Below are 19,852 nucleotides of genomic sequence, written 5' to 3' on the forward strand. Positions count from 1 at the left end.
GACCATGTCCCTCTCTCACCTCTCTGCCGGCTCCCTGCCTTCTGCTCACTGATCCTCACGCACCGGGTCGGCTGACTTCGGCAGCTCTGGCCGTGGGTTTGTCTTCTCTCTCACTACCGTGGGCTACCACGGTCTAAGGAATCTTGACGTTAGATGGAGCTTGAGTGACACAATGGGGTGATGGTCAACGTGCCGCCCGCACGCTCTCTATGCTCCCTTGGGCCCGGTCTTACTCCTGGCATCAGGGCCCTGGGGGTCACCGATTCGTATGCCTATTCGGACTTCTCCTTCCCTTGTCTACCTCAATTTCAAGAGCCTGGAAAGCCTGTAGCTCTTGCTTTTTTTTTTTTTTTTTTTTTTAAAGATTTTATTTATTTATTTGAGAGAGAGAGAATGAGAGAGAGAGAAAGCACATGAGGGGGGGAAGGGTCAGAGGGAGAAGCAGACTCCCTGCTGAGCAGGGAGCCCGATGCGGGACTCGATCCAGGGACTCCAGGATCATGACCTGAGCCGAAGGCAGTGGCTTAACCAACTGAGCCACCCAGGCGCCCCAGTAGCTCTTGCTTTTAAAAACAAAAATCACATGGTTATTGAAGAAACAATTCCTGCAGCAAGGTGTTACTCATAGTTTTGTTCTGGCTACAGATACTCATAGATTGCATTATATATCCACCATTTTGCTGACTTTGGTACACTCCTATGGTGCATGCTTATTTTAACTCTACATCTCTTCATTCCTCTCCTTTGTCTTTTTTTAGAAAATGATTTTATTTATTTGAGAGAGGGAACACTAGCAGGGGGAGCTCAGGCAGAGGGAGAAGCCGACTCCCTGCTGGGTGGGGAGCCCGATGTGGGACTCGATCCCAGGACCCTGAGAACATGACCTGAGCTGAAGGCAGATGCTTAACCGCTTAACCTGCAGAGCCACTCAAGCGCCTTGCCCTTCTTCATGTGTTAATGTGAAGCATTTCCTTTGGTTAAATTGATTATTGCCTAAAATCAAGGTAAACTTTAAGGCCACTTTGTCACTCTGTGTTCTGAGCTTTGTGCACTCATGTTGATGGCCACGTATCACCTTTTAATATGGCACGGTTAGGTGCCTGGCGTCTCAGAGTGGCATTATCCTGGACTTTGAGATTTACAATTGAAGCACCTTATCCTCCCTAAAGAGAAACTGAGGCAGGACAGCCCGGTGAGCTTGTTGCGGAGCTGAGTAGAAACCCGCACCCTAACTTCTGCATCTCTGTGGGCAGGCTTGGAGCAACGTGCATCTTCAGCATGTCATAGACGCGGTGTCTCGTCTTCTTGGACTTTAGAGGCTTATCCGAGTACAAAAACGATTAGATCAAAAACCACGTTGATATGTGACCCAGGGCCCTTAGTGCACTGTTTAATATGACTCTGCAAAAGAGATTTAATCATCTGAATATGTTATGCAGCCGCTCTTTATCCTATTAGTGTGTATTGTTTGATCAAGTAAAATAACATCCCGCTTACTAGGAGGATGGCCCTTCTGTGCGTGAAGAACTTCCCATGTTTGTGTAATCGCATCTGTAATACCGGACATTTTGGTGTTTGCAGTCTCTTGCTTGTACTGCTGGGGCTGGGAATAGAGTGCGGTCCTGATTTTGAGGGTGTACTTCTAAAGTGGCCTCTTCATCAGTGTGCTATGTCGCGGTAAGTTCACAGGACTCTGCCGGCATGGTTTCCGGCAGGAAATGGTCCTCCTCACGCGCATGCCTCCTCCTGGACCGGGTTCTTGGCCCTTCCTTCCTCAAGGGAGGAAATGCTTGCCTTTTCTTCGGGATGAATCGCAGCTGCTCATTCCTTATTTCTAATGCTGGCATGCATCAGCATAAAGCATGCCACGTCTGCCCTTGACACGGAAACAGAGACGCTGCTTCAACCTGCTGGTCCAGACAGTGCATTTCTCCCATTTCCACTTTGCCGAGTTTCTTGGAAAGGCGGCCGCACTCTGCGCCCCTGCTCCCTCACTGCCCCATCTTCCCGAGAGCTGGCTTCTGCGCCACAGCCCACAGAAGCTGTGCCCACGAAGGGAGCAGTGACTTCTGTGTTGCCACATCCACTAGGCACAATTTTCTTACAGTTCCAGAACTTTCTGCGTCAGATGCAGCTTCTCCACTCTGTTCTTGGGAATCTGTCTCATTGGCTTCCAGGATCATGCCTCTTCTGTCTTCCTCACCTCTTCCTCTTCTCTTTAATTTCGTGTGGGGGCCTGGTGACTGGCTTGGACCCCCTCTGTGTCTTGGAGATCACTTGTGAACCGGCTTCAGGAAACGCTCTTGCTTTCAGGACTCTTTGACCCCATGGTCTGCCCTCCCCTGTCTCTTGCGTTCACCCACACTTCCCGGTCACCACCGTGCAACCCTACCCGGATATAACGTGTATCTCACACGGAGCCTAGAATTCTCTCCCTGATCTGCTCTTCTCCTGCCTTCCTGTGAGCCACACGTGCAGGAACTGGGACTTTCCTGCGAATCTTCCCTTCCTCACCCTCTGCCCCCACCCCAGAGCAGTGCAATACTTACTTCTAAGTACTCCAGAGCCATTTCCACATCCTTCCGACAGCCACTGCCTTTCTCTAGGCTCTCAGTGGCTTCCTCCCTGAACCAGTGCCCATCCAGAGTCTTTCCTATGAGCCCCACACTCTTGGGAGCAGTCTTGTGCCCCCCTCACACACACGGCCTCGGGCCCCCCTCTCACACACGCGGCCTCTGGCCCCCCCGTCACATGCGCGGCCTCGGGCCCCCACTCACACGCGCGGCCTTGGGCCCCCCCGTCACACCCGCGGCCTCGGGCCCCCTCTCACACGCGCGGCCTCGGGCCCCCCTCACACTTACAGCAGAGAGAGGCAACAGATCACCGAACGCAGGTCTGCTCAGTGGCAGGTCTGTCACCTCTCCTCCCCCCTCAGACACCACTGGCGATGCTGCAATCCAGGTGCTCCCGTGGGTGGAACTGCAGGATCCTGGCACCCAGGAGCATTTGGATGATGAGTGTAGCCCTCACCAGCAGCTTTCCCTGAGAATGTGCCTACATTCCTTTGAGGAATTTGGCCGTGAACGGGTCCCTGATTCCTTTCCAAGAGGAGGAGCGTGGTGCAGATAGAAACAGTCGGTCAGCTCTCCCCGTGGTACGTGTGGTGCCCTCTCCTGTGGGCTGCATTTTTTGCGCTTGGCTATGTGCTAATAGCACAAATGTGGAAGTCATGTCTGGCTCTGCCAGTTGCAGCCCGACAAGCTGGTCCCTTCCGGAAGGCTCCAGCTGTATCTCAGCAGCCATCTTGTTAAACCAGTTGTGCGGACCTTGCCTGATGGCCAGGAGCCTGATTAAGGCATTTGAAGTCACCCACTGGGTCATTGGAACAAGACAGGTAGCCAGCCATCCAAGGCAGTTAACGTGGTTTCAGGCGGCCAGCCTATACGTGGGTCCATCCAGATGGCTGAACACAGGTGGCAGTCTGCTGTTGAGGGTTTGTTTGGGGGTAGAGGCTTAGGTTCAAAAGCAACTTAAGGAAAGCGTGATAGGTCGGATCCACAAGGGTTCTCAAGGAGAGAGGTGGTCAGGGCGTTCATTCAGTTTGTGAACCCCACAGGCTTTGCTAACCGGCCGCCAAATGCTGGGTCCTGAGACCAGGAATAGATCCTCCTGTGTGCTTCCGGGGACATGGTCAGGGCTGCAGTAGGCTGTGCATTGGGGGAAGTAGACTTCCTCCATCCTGCTGCATTGTCATTTGTCTGCTGAGCTGACCCAGTTTCCTTGGGAGCCAGGAAGAGGAAGTGGGCCAGCAGCCCAGGGTGCCTTCTAGAACATTCATCCTGCGCTCCGAGCTAGAGCTAGAGGAGTAAGTTAGGTGGAGGAGGAAGAAGGTGGAGAGTATCCCAGGCCAGGGGGGCAGGGTGCTCTGGCAATGTGTATCTGATCGTGTGCATGACCAAGGCTTATGCTCAGGGAGACCTCGGGCTCGGAGGCTCGTGCAGTCGTCCGGGTGCGTGACACCGGCCCTGGGGTAGTTTCTGGGGGAGACGGGCTCGGAGGCCCGTGCAGTCGTCCGGGTGCATGACACCGGCCCTGGGGTAGTTTCTGGGGGAGACGGGCTCGGAGGCTCGCGCAGTCGTCCAGTTCTTCAGGCCACAAGTCCAAAATCAAGGTGGGGCCAGAGCTGTGCTCCCTCCCAAGGTTCCAGGGGAGGGCCCTTCCTGCCTCTCCCAGATCCTGGGGGCTCCGGGTATTCCTGGGCTTGTGGCCATGTCCCTCTGATCTCTGCCCCGGTCTTTACGTGGCTTCTCCTCTGTGTCTGTGTCTCCTCTTGTGTCTCTTATAAGGACATCCGGCATTGGATTTGGGACCCACCCAGCGAATACAGGATGATGTCATTTTGAGATTCTTGATGTAATCACATCTGCAAAGATCCTTTTTCCAAATAAGGTCCCATGCACAGGCTCCAGGAGGGCAGGGCATGGGTACATCTTTTTGAGAGCTACCACGTACCCTACTGCAAGGACGCAGAGGGCTGGCATGGAAGGGAGAGGAGAGGCTTGATTCAGAGACTGTTTAGTTCATGGCGGGGTTTGCAGGGACCCAGGGAGACGGAGGTGGCCAGCATTCCTTTCCACCTTGGCTGAACAGCAGTGTCTTGTCCTGAAGTACACACTGGAGGAAGCAATAAATAAAGCACAACAGAAGTGAGGAGTTCTGTTGTGGGCACGTGCACATGTGGAGTTTCAGTCGCCTGAAAGTTTGGCAACTTTGAGATGGATGTCATGGAGGGAAACTACCATGGTTTCCCACTTGACGCAGAGAAAACCCTTGAAGCTGACACCCTGCCAAGAAAACCAAAACAGATGGCCATCCGTCTAGGCCCATCTTTGGTGGCAGTCCCTGGAAGGCAGTTCGAGTTGCTATCTTGAAGCCCCCCTTCCCACTGGCAATGCAAACACGCACAGAGCTGGATCATGGGTCTGGGAAGGCAGGATCTGGAAATCAGCTACATTGACTTCCACCCATCTTGTACTACTATGTGTCTTGCTTTGCTTTGTTCAGTTTTGCATGGAAATAGAGAAAAAGAAATGAATTTGGGAGCCAGGAGGAAAGCGTGACCAGACACAGAGGGGGCAGGTCGGGATCCTTCATCATTCTCAGGCTTCCCATCGGCCCTCTGATTCCTCCTTAACCCCTGCGCCAAAGCCTGCCATTTTGGGCCCAGCCCAAATGGACATGTCAGCGTGCAAAGTCCTCCCATGCCCTTTGAAAAGGTCTGAGTCCTTCAACGAGACAGGGCATTGTAGGTGGAGGGAAAATTACAGGCTGTTCCCTCAGATGAACTGAGTACGTGACACTTCCCAGAGAGGCGGTCATCGCTTGCGAAGGTGTTTGCATGCAGTTTATGTTTTCCTGTGGGGACTTGGGACAGGCGGAATGCTTACAGCGCAAAGAGAAAGGCACAGAAGGGCTCAGCCTGACTGTGGAGGCTGGCAGCAAATCCGTGAGCAAAACCCTGACTGCTAGACTGTGTTCTCCACGGAGGTCTGGATCTAGGTCAGTTCTGTGGACTCTTTTGGTCTGAGCACTTAGAACAGTGCCCAGACATGGTGTGTTTATCAGTGGAGAAACCTTGGTCATTGCATACCCATTGGTGTGGATTAGCCGCTATATACGTACATATATATACAGGGTTGGGGGAGCGCGCTGGATCTGATGTTATGTATGAGACCACTCCCTTCTCCCCAGACTCCATTTTCAAAAGAACGCGGCTAATAGCGTAGAAACGACAGCAGAACTTGGGATATCACTGGGTGTGTGCCCTGTGATCTTTGAGTGTTGTTAACTGTGGTTAATGAAATGTTGTGCTGTAACTAATTACATCCTGGCACCTCTCTCATATAGACTTGCCTTCTCTCATTATGTTCAAAGCCCTGGTTACCACAACTGCCGAAGGCCAAGGACTCTCTTTCCTACCTACCCACGTAAGAACCATGTTCGCCTTGTCATTTCACCTGGGGGAACTCATAGTCCACCTGCATTTAAATGCAATTAAACCTAATACCCAGTTGCCAGTTACAGGAAAGAGATGAAGGGGGCTTGAGCTGGGAACTTGTAATCTATTTTATAAGTTCTTGATTCTTCATGGAACCATCTCGGTGGGCCTCGCCCTCTCATCTGATAGCTGTCTGGATTTTGTCCACGACATCACTTGTGTGCACTGACTCTAGCCTGTAAATGAAGGGCCTTATATAAGTTGGGTGTGTGGTACTCGGGTGATGGGAACGTGTGTCCCCGGGTAGAGGTGTTCTAAGTGGAAACCGGGTACCAGATTCACGTTGAGAAAACCCGCTCATACACGCAGGGCTGTTGTATTTCCAAAGGTCCCCGCCCAGCTCTGACTGAATTTGGGAAACTCCATTCCCCGATCAGCTTGGAGTGCCGGCAGCACGGGTCAGCCCTGGGGCAGCGACTCTCCCCCTCGGTGCCATGGATGCCCTTCCTTCCTCAGTCTCTGCTCTTCTGTGGCCGACGGACCCACACTGTCCCAGGTCCCTAATACCACCGACTGACGGAGGGCCTCTCTAGAACTCTTAATGTCAGTAGACCTAAGCCATCACCGTTAAGAGGCCGTAACAGCGTCTGATTCTATTTACAATTTCTTTTATCAACTTAAACACCTTTATGGTCATTAAACGACACTTAAAAAGCCAGTGGGTTTTATTTTCTTGTTCAGTGGTTCTCTTGTACGAATTAACAAATGGAATCTCTTTGAATAGCCAACAATCACTTTGGCCTAATAAATGAAGTTGGTAAAAATGGTGAATGTGAAGTTCACTTGACTGTTCCAGTAGCGTTCCCATAATGTCATCTTAAATTGTGAGTGAAGGTTAGTAATTTGAGTGTGCATTTTGACGTTCATTTACAGCGCCGTTGCCCCAACAGGCCAGATTCAGTCAAAGAGTGTAAGTCATAAAATATTAAATAGCACACAGGAATTTATTCGGCGGTCTTCCTTCTTCTAAGTGTCACTGAATATTTTGGGCACTGAATGAGCTACCTGTCCATCAGGGAGAACTCATGGTCTTCTACCACATTCTTTCCATTGCCACCCAGCCGATTAGATTTTGCATTTCTTTAGCATACATGTAAATGTCTTTCCACTTAAATCCAATACTCTTTGAACTCAACAAGAACTCTACATTCTCATTATAGTTCCCAGGTTTAAGCAAGTCCTAAGGAGCGCTGTAAAGATGACATCTGATTGAACACTGGCCTTTCATGTACGTTGAGTTAGAGTAACAGCTTATAAGGCGTATACTGACATGGGTCAGAAACTGAACACGCAGTCAGCCTTCACTCTCTGTCCAAGGAGCCTCTGCAGGTTCACAGAGAGATCGCCTCTCGTCACCTGCCACTTTCCTGCTGGAAATCAGGATGCAAAGCTTGTCCCCTTTGGTCAAGAACCTTCGCATGTCGCTACTCTCGAATACCGGCAACATACCCTCCATAGAAGGAAGGACCCACACCTTAGTGCTCTTGGGATCTTTGCAGAAATCCTGGGTTGAGTTCAGTAAAATCTGAGATATATAAACCAGTTTCTAGTATGTGAGCATATTCTTTTGGAAAGGATCTTGATTCTTATTTCTTGACTATTCTCTTAGTACCTCCCCCTGAAAAACAAGATCTACAAGGGTAGTTTTAAGTGGTTGGTTGCCTTTGTCTTTGACAGAAGGAAATAACCAAATAGATGAAGATCTATAATGCTGTGTTGCAGACAGAATTGTGTCTCCCCAGGAGGCACATGTTGAAATCCTCACGCCCCCCAGGACCCCAGAATGGGGCTGTGTTTGGAAGTGGGGTCTTTAAAGAAGTGATTAAGGTAAAGTCAGGTTCCTAGGATGGGCCCTGACCGCATAGGACTGCTATCCCTATAAGAAGAGGAGATGAGAACACAGACACGCACAGGGGGACGAGCACGTGAGGACAGGGGGAGAACGCGTACACGGCTGCAAGAGCAAGCAGCCTCGGCCCCGCCTGGATCTCAGACTCCCAGCCTCCAGGACTGGGAGGGATAGGCGTGGGTTGTTGCAGCCACCCAGCCTGTGTTCCTTTGTTGTGCCCGCCCTAGCAGTCCACCCAGGAATGTGGAAAGTTTGGTACTGTGAGGGGACCCAGCAATCTCGACCGCCGTTTTGTGGGCAGACTGTGCCAGGGCGGTGGACAGCGAACGCCCAGGGCTGTTCGGGGAGTGCCGCGCCAACAGGAGTACCGCCAAAGTTTGTCCGGTCTTCGTTTCTCATCTTTTCACACTTGAGTTTTCTGACGTTCCTCCACCCCCACCCACGCAGGAAAATAAGTGAACAGAAAGCGCTCCCGAACGGCCACAGGAGGATGCCGGTGACATGTGACCCTTTGTGTCTCTCAAGGAGGAGCTCTCTGTGCTGTCCAGCGCTGATTTCACCTCAGTGTGATTGCTAGATTTCGCAATGATTTGCATCGCCCTCAATCAGAGATGTTTCTGGCATTGTCTCCATCTTAATGCTTCCACTGGCGTCCTGTTGGCAACAGGGCCTGTGGAGGGGATTCCTTCGTGTACCGACAGTAAGGACAGAAACGGGGGAGAACAGGAGAGCCGCCGAAGGGCAGATAACGAGAGCTGTTCTTGGAGTTGGGGGAACAACGTCTTTAAACTTTGCATTTTGTGGAGGACATCGCCTGGCTTTCATTTATTCAAAAGGTATAAGAATCTATGGATTCACCATTAAGCCGTGAAGCCCGGGGCTTTGGGAAGCTAATTCTTCACAGAGTTTATCCATCCAGGCTATGAGAAAGACACATCCATCTGGAACACCGTGGTCATATATTTGTCTCTTCAAATTCAAGAAGAACTTAAATTACTGACATTCACTAAATGCAAGTGTCATGATGTGTCAGTGGGAAATGGGAAAAAAGAACCCGGTGATTAATAAGGTTTACACACGTGTGATTATGAGGTAGGGGTAAGAAAGACCGAGGCCACGGTGCTCTTTTACCATCTGGTGGACAGCCTCGGGGAAGCTGAAACACGTACTTTTGTGAACTCTCTGTAGCTGCCGTTGACCTTGGGTGGTGAAAGCCCGTGTGAATGAAATGCTAAGAAAGGTTTATTGGTAGACGGTTTTTTTTTTTTTTTTTTTTTGATACACGGTAGGCATTTAATAGATGAGAGCTGTCGTTATATTATCATCGTAAGTCTGTCGATGTTAACAATGGGATTAATGATGACATTTCCATTAAAAGAAGGAAAGCACAATATTATATATTAGGTTGAACCATGTGAAATTGATCAGTTGTTTCTGACCTACAGAGATGGCAATTTCTTCAAGTTCAACCCAATACTTAATGATGTATTTCATTTAAATCACTTACTTTTTCCAACTTTATCACATTTTTCCTTTCAAACATTGCCCCCAGAGACATACTCCTACCCCTCAAAACCTTCCTTAAATCAGTTGCTAAAATAAGCAAAGCAATGAGTCTGGTGGACTTGAGGGCCTAGTATCCAGTTCCACTAACTGTCTCTCATAAGGCCTTGGCTTCCTCATCTGTAGACTGGGAATAATTGTGCTTTCTTTAACAGGGATAATGGATGGGAAAGCACTTTCAAAAGTTAAAATCATTTTGCCAGTGCAAGGTATTATTAATTTTACTAGACTCTGCCACTTCAGAAAACATTAGCATTCAACGTTTAATTTTTAATCATGTTTCTCTATAGAAAAGCTGCATGTAAAAGAATAGAGAAATCATGCAATCATGCCAAATGATCAATACTGATCTTGACAACACTGTCAAATGGATATTAGAACTATAAGTAAATATATAGTACTTTGTCATTAAAAATTGTACCTTGTCAAGATGAAATAAATGTGATAAGAGGAATAGTAAGAACCACGGTGTTTACAAGTGCCTCAAATGTCAAGCTCTTATATTTATACCAGAAATCACACACATTAGAACAACTCACAAGGAAGACTGAGGAATTGCCTGCTTCCTTCTTTGGAGGTCTTTAAAATGGGTTGGGAAAGTTTGATTGTGGTGTGGTTTTGCTTAAAGATAGGGATATAAACTCTATGACCTCCCAAAGCCACTTTCAGACCAGTGGCTTTATTGATTCTAAGAAGGCACACTTTTCTTTTGCCTTCCAGGGGAGTTCCTTGCTTGTACCCTAAACCAGGGCTATTGGTTAGTAAGAGATGGTGATGTGTTTGGACCAGCTACTAGCAGAGGTGAATGTGGCTCAGTTCCAATCTGGAAGTTTTCTCCCCCATATGCAGTGAACTTTGGCCAACTCAGGACACCTGGGGAGGGTCACCTTTAGTCAGCCTCAAAGGCACTGTTGGTAGCTCCCACATATTCAGACTTCTTCTTGTGCCTTGTCCACATTTTCCGGAGGATGCTAGGGACACCACAGGAAGCGCTTCCTGTCAGTGGTAGGGAGGCTTCTGCTCCCTGGGGAAGGGTCGGATACTCTTCTGTCATCTTCTTGAGATGTCTGGATCCTCTTGTCAGAACAGCTCCGTTTTCCGAGCCTGTGGCCGCCGCCTCCAGCACGCCGGGGGCTTTCACCGAGATCCGGGCCACCGGAGGAATCAAAGACTTTCCATATGCTCGATTCCCACACAGATTTGATGATTTGGGTTCCGAACTCCCCACGGGTCTGGCCGGGGCCTTGGCAAGGTGGGGCCCCTGCGGCCGCGCGCCGTGCAGCCGGCCCGCCCTGCGGCCCTCGCCGTCGCGGCGGTCGCTGCGGTCGCTGCGGTGCGGCAGCAGCTCCAGGGGCCGCGGCGTGTAGAGGTCTGACTCGATCACCACATTCTTGGTCAAGAGGTGTTGAGAGCTTTTGACTCTTCTTCTGGCTGGACTGGACACCTTGGAAGGGATCACGGTGGTGAAAACTTCTATATTTTCATCACTGCAGCTGTAAATCTGATTCATCGTTTCAGCCTTCTCTCCCCCAAAGTGCCGGGAACCGGAAGCCTCTCTCTGAACCCCTAGTCGCGAGGTTTCCTAATCCAGTCTCGGTAGACTGTTTTTGATGTGCTCAAGAGTCCTGTCCAGGGGGGCCTGCATGGCTCGGTCGGTTGAGTGTGCGACTGTTGATTTCGGCTCGGGTCGTGATCTCGGAGTGGTGAGGTCAAGCCCGTGTCAGGTTCCGTGCTTAACGGGCAGTTGGAATCTGCTTGAGATGCTCTCCCCTCTCCTTGTGCCCCTCCTCCTGCTGTGAGCAAAATAATAATTGCTCTCTCAAAAATAAATAAATCTTGCTCTCTCAAAAACAAATAAATCTTACAAAAAAAAAAGTCATTATACACAAGCCCAGTTAAGAAAAAAATGAAAATAGACGGGCGAGAAGGTTTCTTGTGGTGTTGGTTTCCCGTTGCTGGAGTAACCCCTTACCACGAACCAAGTGGCGTAAGACAACGTAAATGTGTTAGGTCGGCGTGGTTGTGGAAGTCAGAAATCCCGTATCAGTCTCCCCCACCCCGGGCTAACATCAGGGTGTCCACAGGGCCGCATTCCTTTCTGGAGGCCCTCGGGGAGAATCGCTCCCCTTGCCTTGTCCAGCCACTCACCGGCTACCCCTGTTCCCTTGGCTCACGGCCCCTTGCCTCGTCTGCAAATCCATCAACACGCCCCGCGTCTCTGACCGTTCTTCATTAACATTGGTGTTTGTAGCCAACCACTCCCCTCCAAGCACGGCTTTCCTCGCACCCCATAGGTTTGGGGGTGTTGTGTTTTCATTTTCACTCATCCCACAGTATCTCCGAGTTTCCCTTCTGATTTCTTCTTTGACCTTTGAATACACAGGCGTGTTGTTTACTTTCCATGTATTTATGAATTTCCCCATTTTTTTCCTATTCTTGACTTCTAATTTCATTTCGTTGTTGATTGGGGAAATCCGATGCATGATTTCAAGCCTTTGTAAGTTTATGGGGCCTTGGCCTCGTATACCGCCTTTTCCTACGTTACGGTGCCTTTTCCTGGAGAAGGTGTGTAATGTTACAGTTGGATGGAATGTTCCATAGGTGTCTGCTAAGTGCATCTGGTTGGTGGTGTTTAAGTAGTTAATGGCATTAAATCTGTTCTTCTATTTCCTTGCTACTTTTTAATCTAGTCCTATCCCATATTAAAAGTGTGGTATCCAAATCTCCAACTGCTATTGTTGAATTACCTATTTCTCCAATTTTTTTTTTTTTTTTTTGGTCAGTTTCTGTTTTACGTAGCTGGGGCTGGGTTGCCGAGTTCATGCATGTTTATAATTGCTGCATCTTTGGAATGCGGAATGACCTCTCTATAAAATGTTTCTATTAGATTTCTTTGTGTTGTTTCTAGTAAAAGTATTTGTCTTGAGTCAGATCTCGTGTCTGCCCCTCTTCTGGTTTCTGTTTACATTGGCTCTTTTGTCCATCCTTTAAACCTGCTCCACCTTGCGATCGAAAGTGTATCTTATAGATGCCTTATAGTTAGGTCATACTGTTTTTCTTTCTTAAAATCCATTCTGGCAATCTTTACGTTTTAGTTGGGAGGTTTTAGCCATTTACATAAAATATGATTTTTGTATGTCGTGTTGTTTCTGTATGTTTTATTTAGTTGTCGTTCCTTTATTTCTCCCCGACTGCCTTCTTTCACGTTAACTCGGTATCTTCTAGCGTACCGTTTTAATTCTCTTGTTGTTTCTTTTATTATATGTCTGTCTAGTTTTTTTCTTCATGGTTGCTCTGAAGATTACAGTTAGTAACTTAACATGTGACCATCTAGTTTGCATTACTGCCAACATAATTTAAAAAGTATACAGAAACTTTGCTGTGATAGGGCTCCAGTCCCACCCCCTCCTTTGCGCTGTGATTGTCGTTAGGATGACATCTTTCTACACGATGTGCTCACGAATAGAGATTTATAATTATTGCTTAATGCATTTGTCTTTTACGTCAAATAAGAAACAAAGATTTACAAATGAAAACACATTTATCTTGTCTTTTATATAGCCCCGTGGGCAAAATCACCCCCCTCCGTTTGTGAACCATTGCTTTAAGGTATAAAAATAGTGTTACAGCATCCCGATGGAACATAATTTACAAAGACTGCCAAAGGAATTTTTGAGTTGGTCATTGGCTGATGAACCAAGAAACAAACATTCATGTGTAAAAAGTATTGCATATTTAAGTATTTCCAAACTGTGCATGAGGATATTTTCCAAAACAAAAAATAAATATGGATCATTCTTGGGTTGCCTGCCACCTTCCAGTGAGAACTTCTCTCGGTGTGGTAAGGTCTATTCAAATCCTAAAAACGATGCTGATGGGGAAGGGACATGTACGTGCAATTGTCACAGGACTCTAGGAATACTGTCAGTTTGACCTGGGGAGAAGTCTTGTAGGAGAAAGTGGCAGAGTTTTAGGAGGCTCAGTTGTCAGGGGGCATTACATACTGTGGGGACCCCTCTCTAATGTGACACCTCCTACATCTGCGGTGGTTTGCGAGTGTGCGATCAGAACGCGAGTGTGCCGTGTGGGCAGCCTTTCCAAGTGATCCAGAAAGAGATGCGGAGCCACGTCTGTGAGTCCTACACCCTGACCTCCCATGGGGGTGCTCGGGGATGGCCACTGGCACCAGGTGGGAGCTGCGGCCCGCGACTCTTGCTGGGGGAGCCCCCGTGCGGAAGCAGGGGCACATCAGTGTGGGGCCCCGTAGCACAGCGGCAGCCTTCTTCCAGAAACAGGAAAGCAAGCTGTCATCAGCATGTGCACCTTCTGAGAGTCCGCTTTGAAAAATCCATGTGGGAAAGGCAGGAGACGGGGCGGCCGTCCATGTCTGGCCCTACGAGAAGAGTCATTTGAAAAGCTTTTGTTTCCATATGCGATCGGCTAAAAGTACGCTTTTAAAAAGAGAGAGAACGATATGCCCATACGGAGCGTATATCCATGTTACTGCCATCTTTCTGGGCTCTTTCCCCTTCATTATGTGTATCAGCTTGTTGTACAAATGGATGTGAACACACTTGACAGGATTTAAGCCTTGCTCTTCTTTGGACAGCTCACCCTAAAGAGATCATGTAGCTCCCTTGAATTTATGAGTCTACGCCCAGGCTCTTTGTCCCGGAGTACCATCCGGTGACTGTGGAGGGAAACCACGACACAGCACGCCGGAGGGAATGCCCTCCCCGTGGGACAGGCCCCAAGGTTCTGATGCAGCCTGCAACCTCCACTGGCCCCAGCCCCTCCCACCCACCTGTCTCCCCTGGGCCACCTCCCTGCGGGTCCTTTCTGTCTGGGGAGCCCCACCTTTCCATGCATGGAGCAGCCTGTCACTCCGGGAGCCACAGGGCCTCGGGCTTCTCTTCAGTTGTCCCCGCCAGCCTGCCTTCCCCTGCCTTCCCCATAATTAAAGACAGAAGAGGAGTGCAGCCTACTTTGGGCCAGGATGATGTGGGAGTGTACAGATGACTGCGCAAACTCCGCAGAGTGTGTGGTGCATCCGGCGGTCCTGTGCCTCGAGCCTGGGGAAGTGTGGCACTCAGGACTCTGAACGCACGGGACGTGCCCTTTAAAGACAAGGCCCGTGAGGGTCTTCACTTCCAACCTCACTTTACAACAACCCCCGGGCGTGGAGCACGTCCTCTGTTGTGGACAATTTCTATGAGTATATTTCTTTTTTTTTTTTTTAAGATTTTATTTACTTGACAGAGGGAGACACAGCGAGAGAGGAAACACAAGCAGGGGGAGTGGGAGAGGGAGAAGCAGGCTTCCCACGGAGCAGGGAGCCCTATGCGGGGGCTCGATCCCAGGACCCTGGGACCATGACCTGAGCCGAAGGCAGACGCTTAACGACTGAGCCACCCAGGCGCCCCGCTACAAGTATATTTCATCCTCAAACAACCTTAGGGGACAGGGAGCATCCTCCTTATTGCACCATTGAGTAAACTGAGCTCTCAGTGAGTTTTTCCTTTGACAAGGTGACACCTCTAGGAAGTGGCCAAGCCAGCATGCCGATCCATGTCTGTCTGGACCCGTCGTCGCTCTACGTCCTCCACGGGCAGAGCTTCCTGCAGCTTCCTCGGTGCTTGCCCCCCGAGACGCCCCTGCTTGGAAAGATAGCTCCCCACGGCGCGGAAGGCGCGGCCGGTGATGACACCCGCCCCCTTGCCCACACCTCTGTCCTCCCTGCCCACGCATCACAGCAGGATGTGCTCATGTCACCGGGCAAAGCATGCTCCTGTCCCCAGACGCCAGAGCCATGTTGACACAGCCTCCGTGGGGGCAGCCGCTGTCAGGAAGCAGCGTTGCCCATTTCCACCTAGACTGCGACTGCAACCTGACACTCCCAACGCCCACCTCGCAGATTTCCCAACCCAGAGAGAGGTGTCTTTGTGGCTTTCAGGCTCTAACACTTTGTCTTTCTCTTGGCTGCTCAGTTACAGATGCCATCAGATCCTGCTCAGCGCCGTTGTGGGCATTCCTTCCACCAGCTGCAGGGGCTGAGGGTCCTCCTAGATTTCGATGAAGCGTGACATGGGGCAGATGAAGGATAACAGGCCTCTTCAGGGACAGGTTCCCTGTAGGAAGAGCAGAGATTCATGTCCCTGTAGGACTCTGGAAGCTCATGGAACCCTCCATGCCCCAGTTTGGGGAGTGCTGCTCCAGGTTTCAGAGAAATCTTCGGGGAGAATTCACCCTGGGGTGACTGCTCGCTCGTTCCCAGACTCTGGTAGCACTTTCCGTTCAGTCCCTCCGCTGAATAACTCCAGGTTTAGGGGGTACGTACACAGCAAAGTGTCGCTGCTCCCAACTTCCAGATTAGCCTTTCCAGCGAGAGAGAACGAAACGGGGCAAACGTGAAACCTGGAGCCTGGGTTTGCACACAGAGGACACATGGGGTTAAGGAGATGAACCTGTGCAGCCCATGTGAGAATCCAGGTGCTGGCACACATCCGCTGTTCTGGGAGAGGAGGTTTGTGTAGAACCCGGGAGCCCGAGTGAGGAAGGCAGGGAGGCCAGTGACTCTTTCTCTGCCTCTGTATGGTGTGGACAGCGTGCCCACCAGCTTCAGGCTGCCCCTCTGAGAGCTGGCTACGGCGTGCCCCTAGTACGTACCACGGACGCCGGTGACAGATTCCAGTGCCACTCACTCCGGGGGGGAGTGGCAGCAATTACCGCCCCTCTTGTACTAATCAGGCTCCGTCGTGTCACGGCCGTGAACCCTGACGGCACGCTAGCCCCGCGGTTCTCCACTTGGGCAGGCGTCAGACGCTTCCAGAGGGCTTGTTACAGCCCACAGGGCCAGGGCCCCAGGCTCTGTGGCTCGTGGGTACAGGTGGATCGCAGAGTCTGCATTTCCCCTCTAGCTCGCAGGGAATGCTGGTGCTGCCGGGCCGCCCAGAGGAGCCCAGCTGGAGTCCCCGTGCGCGGAGCTGAGGGTGCGGCATACAGAGGCCTTGTGTTGAAGTGACAGCTCGTGGGATGGCACACGTCAGTGCGTTTCAATGCCCGATGGCCCGTGGGGACCCCTGGAATACGTCGCTGAAAATCACAGAGTCTCCGTTTCTTAGTTTTATTTATTTTATCCATTCATTTATTTCATTTTCTTGATTCTAAACTGGCCTAACAGCGTTTATGGATCAGTTACATATCATTAAACATTAGGAAGCAATCGGCACCTTGTAGAGCGAGTCCAAGGCTGAGTTTGGGAGATTTTTTAACTTGAAAAGCACTTTGTTATCACCACCAAATCCCACAGGAAATTCCCGGAATTTCCCCCCATTTTAGAAGATACTCTTCTCTAATGTGGCAGTTTCTACGAGCTCAGTAAATGTCGCCCCGTCTGCTTTTTGCCGCTCTGCCTCCGACTTTCCCGTTCTCCCCGTCGTTCTGTTTCCCGGGACCCATGCTGCATCCCAGCACTGCTGCCACTGGTTTCACAGCCAACTGATGCCAACACCTGGCCTTTCCCCATCACACTAGTACCTCTGTAGGGGCAGGAGGAGCGGAACGGCATGCCAGGTGCGCAGGAAGCAGAAGACACTGAACCAGGGAGGCCCAGATGCAGGGAATAGATGATTGTATTTGTCTGCTTTTTACCCATTTGTAAGAAAGGGGCTGGGGTCATTTATCCTGTGGTTTCTGTGAGAAGTGCTCTGTGTGATCGTTGGGGTACCTGTACTTGACCCGATGCACCCCCTGGCTCACTGAACACACCTGTACTTGACCGGCTGCACCCCCTGGCTCACTGAGCACACCTGTACTTGACCGGCTGCACCCCCTGGCTCACTGAGCACACCTGTACTTGACCGGCTGCACCCCCTGGCTCACTGAGCACACCTGTACTTGACCGGCTGCACCCCCTGGCTCACTGAGCACACCTGTACTTGACCGGCTGCACCCCCTGGCTCACTGAGCACACCTGTACTTGACCCGGTAGGTGTCCAGGGCCACCTGGGATTTCCCTAGGGAAAACTTAGGCGACACCTCAAATCCCGGGAAAGTATTTCTTCCTAGGCCAAAGGTACACGGCAACACTGCTAAGTCTTTTGTCCTTGGGGACGGATGTCACGGTTTCTAAAAGACAGCTTTCTTTCTGGTGGGCCGAGAACCATCTTCATGGAAGCGGGCGTTTGTCCCTGCATTCTCGTTCGGACAGCCAGGGGCTGACTCCAGGGACAGCTCTGTATTCAACAATAGTAGGACCACGCTGTGCTCCGCATACCCTTGTTGACCTTGTACTGTAAACAGTAGCTCTCAGTGTCTGTTGTACTCAAGGGAAATCTAAATTCACCTGTCCTGTTCCTACAACAGCCGTACTATTAAGGCAGCTCTGAAACCCATGGACAGGGCAGTGTTTCACGTGTTGGGTGATTTTTGCATGTTCCCACAGCTCCCCAAAGTCCTGTGCCCCTCCATAATCCCTCCATCTCTTCATCCCATCCCAAGGTAGCTGCCAGTCTGTCTGTCACACTGTGGATTAGTTGGCACTTTGGAGAACCTTATCTGATGTCTTTCATTGCATGTAATCGACTGGAAACTCATTCATGTTACCGCGTGTACCGATAGGTTGTATTTTCCTTTTTATTGCCAGCGCTTCTACGGTCGACGTTCAGGAAACCGCCAGACTGTTTACCGAAGTGGCTCCTCTGCTGGGTTGTATGTTAGTTTCTTATCGATGCTATCACAAATTATCACAAATGGCTTCATGGCGAGTGGCTTGAAACAACACACTATTGTTACCGTACCGTTGTGGAGGCCAGGAGGACATCAGTCTTGGTGGGTTAAAATCAAGGTGCTGACAGGGCCGCATTCCTTCTGGAGGCTCTGGAGGAGACTGCATGTTCTTGCCTCTCCAGCTGCCAGAGACTGCCCGCGTTCCTTGCCTGGTGGCCCTCCCTCTGCTTCTGTGCTCAGCCCTCCTCCTCTGACTCTGGCCCACTGGCCTCCCTCTGTATGGACCCTTGGTGATCACGTCGTACTTGCTGCATAATCAAGGACCACCCCCCCACCCCCCACCCCCATCTCAAGGCACTTGATCACACTGCAAAGTCCCTTTGGCCTCGTGAGGTATGACAATCACAAATTCTGGGGATGAAGTTGTACACATTTTGGGGGGGGCTGTTATTCTGTCAACGGCAGGTTGTTTTTGTCTCATCCTTGAGTTGTAACGTCAGGTTCTTTGTATATTCTGGATGCAAGTCGCGTGCACGTGTGTGTATGTGTTGTAAATATTTTTTCCTCCATCTGTGGCTTGCCTTTTGTTTTCTTACTGGTGTCTTTTACTTTTGATGAAAGCCCCTTTATACACGCGTTCTCCTATGACTCTTGCTTTTTGTGTTCTGTGTATGAAAACTTCATATAACCTAAGATTCCCAAGATGCCTTGTGTTTTCTTCTACAAGTTTTATGGTTTTGGTTTTATATTTAGGTTTATGATCCTAAGCACCAGTGTTCATTTTTTTCCATTATACAGGTATATTTCCGTACATATATGTGTGATCTAGCAATATTTTTTGAAGCAGTTCATCTTTTAAAGGACTTAAGGATGCCTGCGTAGCTTGGTTGGTTAAGTGTCCGACTCTTGGTTTTGGCTCGGGTTGTGATCTCAGGGTCGTGAGATTGAACCCCACGTCAGGCTCCATGCTCAGCGGGGGGTGTGCTTCTCTCTCTCTGCCTTTCTTTCTCTAAAATAAGTCTTTTTTAAAAAATGAGTTTTAGAAATTGAGTATGGATTCCCAGGGAAAAAAAAGTCCTTAGAGCAATACCCACACCTACTAAGTGGAATAATTGATAATGACAGTGAATCATGCCGAATGCAAATCAAAGGTTTTACTTTACAAAGGATGACTCGGATTATTATTACTGCTCCTTATTTGAAGCAGTCACATTTATTACTCCTTTATGGTTCAAAACCGATAGTTTACAGCCCAGGGAAGCAATACATCCAATACTTAAATACTTTTCCTTAAGCCTGCTAGAGCAAGCAAGATTCCAGTTTGAAGCAAATATTACCGTGACTCGTAATTTCGTGCTTGTTAATTATTCATTTCTGTCATTCACATCCCTACGTACAAGGAAGCACTACGTTTTACATGGAGGCTCATTGGTAAGGGTTAAGTAGCTAGCACGGAGTCAATGCAAATGTCTCTCTCTCCCGTGTCTCACGGAGTGTCAGTGGCCGTGGGCGAAAGCACCTGAGTGCCTACCGCGGCTAAGAATCTGCCGTGTTTGCTGGAGAACACATGACCGTCCTTCCCTTCCTTGTATGTGCTCACCGTCTTGTTTTCCTTCTCCTGTCCGTACTGGCAGGAGTCCTGTCCCAACACACCT

General features: G+C 49.9%; 1 protein-coding gene and 1 pseudogene across 6 annotated transcripts in view; one reads left to right on the plus strand and one right to left on the minus strand.

The window, feature by feature from the left end:
- PUDP (pseudouridine 5'-phosphatase) overlaps positions 1-19,852 on the plus strand; it is a 368,457-nt gene that overhangs the window by 8,454 nt on the left and 340,151 nt on the right. The gene's annotated exons all lie outside the window — the stretch shown is intronic.
- Positions 9,954-10,995, minus strand: LOC114218030 (vexin pseudogene; annotated as a pseudogene).

The sequence above is a fragment of the Eumetopias jubatus genome, unplaced genomic scaffold (assembly GCF_037043125.1).
Source record: "Eumetopias jubatus isolate StellerSeaLion01/CBP00866 unplaced genomic scaffold, mEumJub1_p1.0 scaffold_11, whole genome shotgun sequence".
NCBI classification, from domain to species: Eukaryota; Metazoa; Chordata; class Mammalia; order Carnivora; family Otariidae; genus Eumetopias; species Eumetopias jubatus.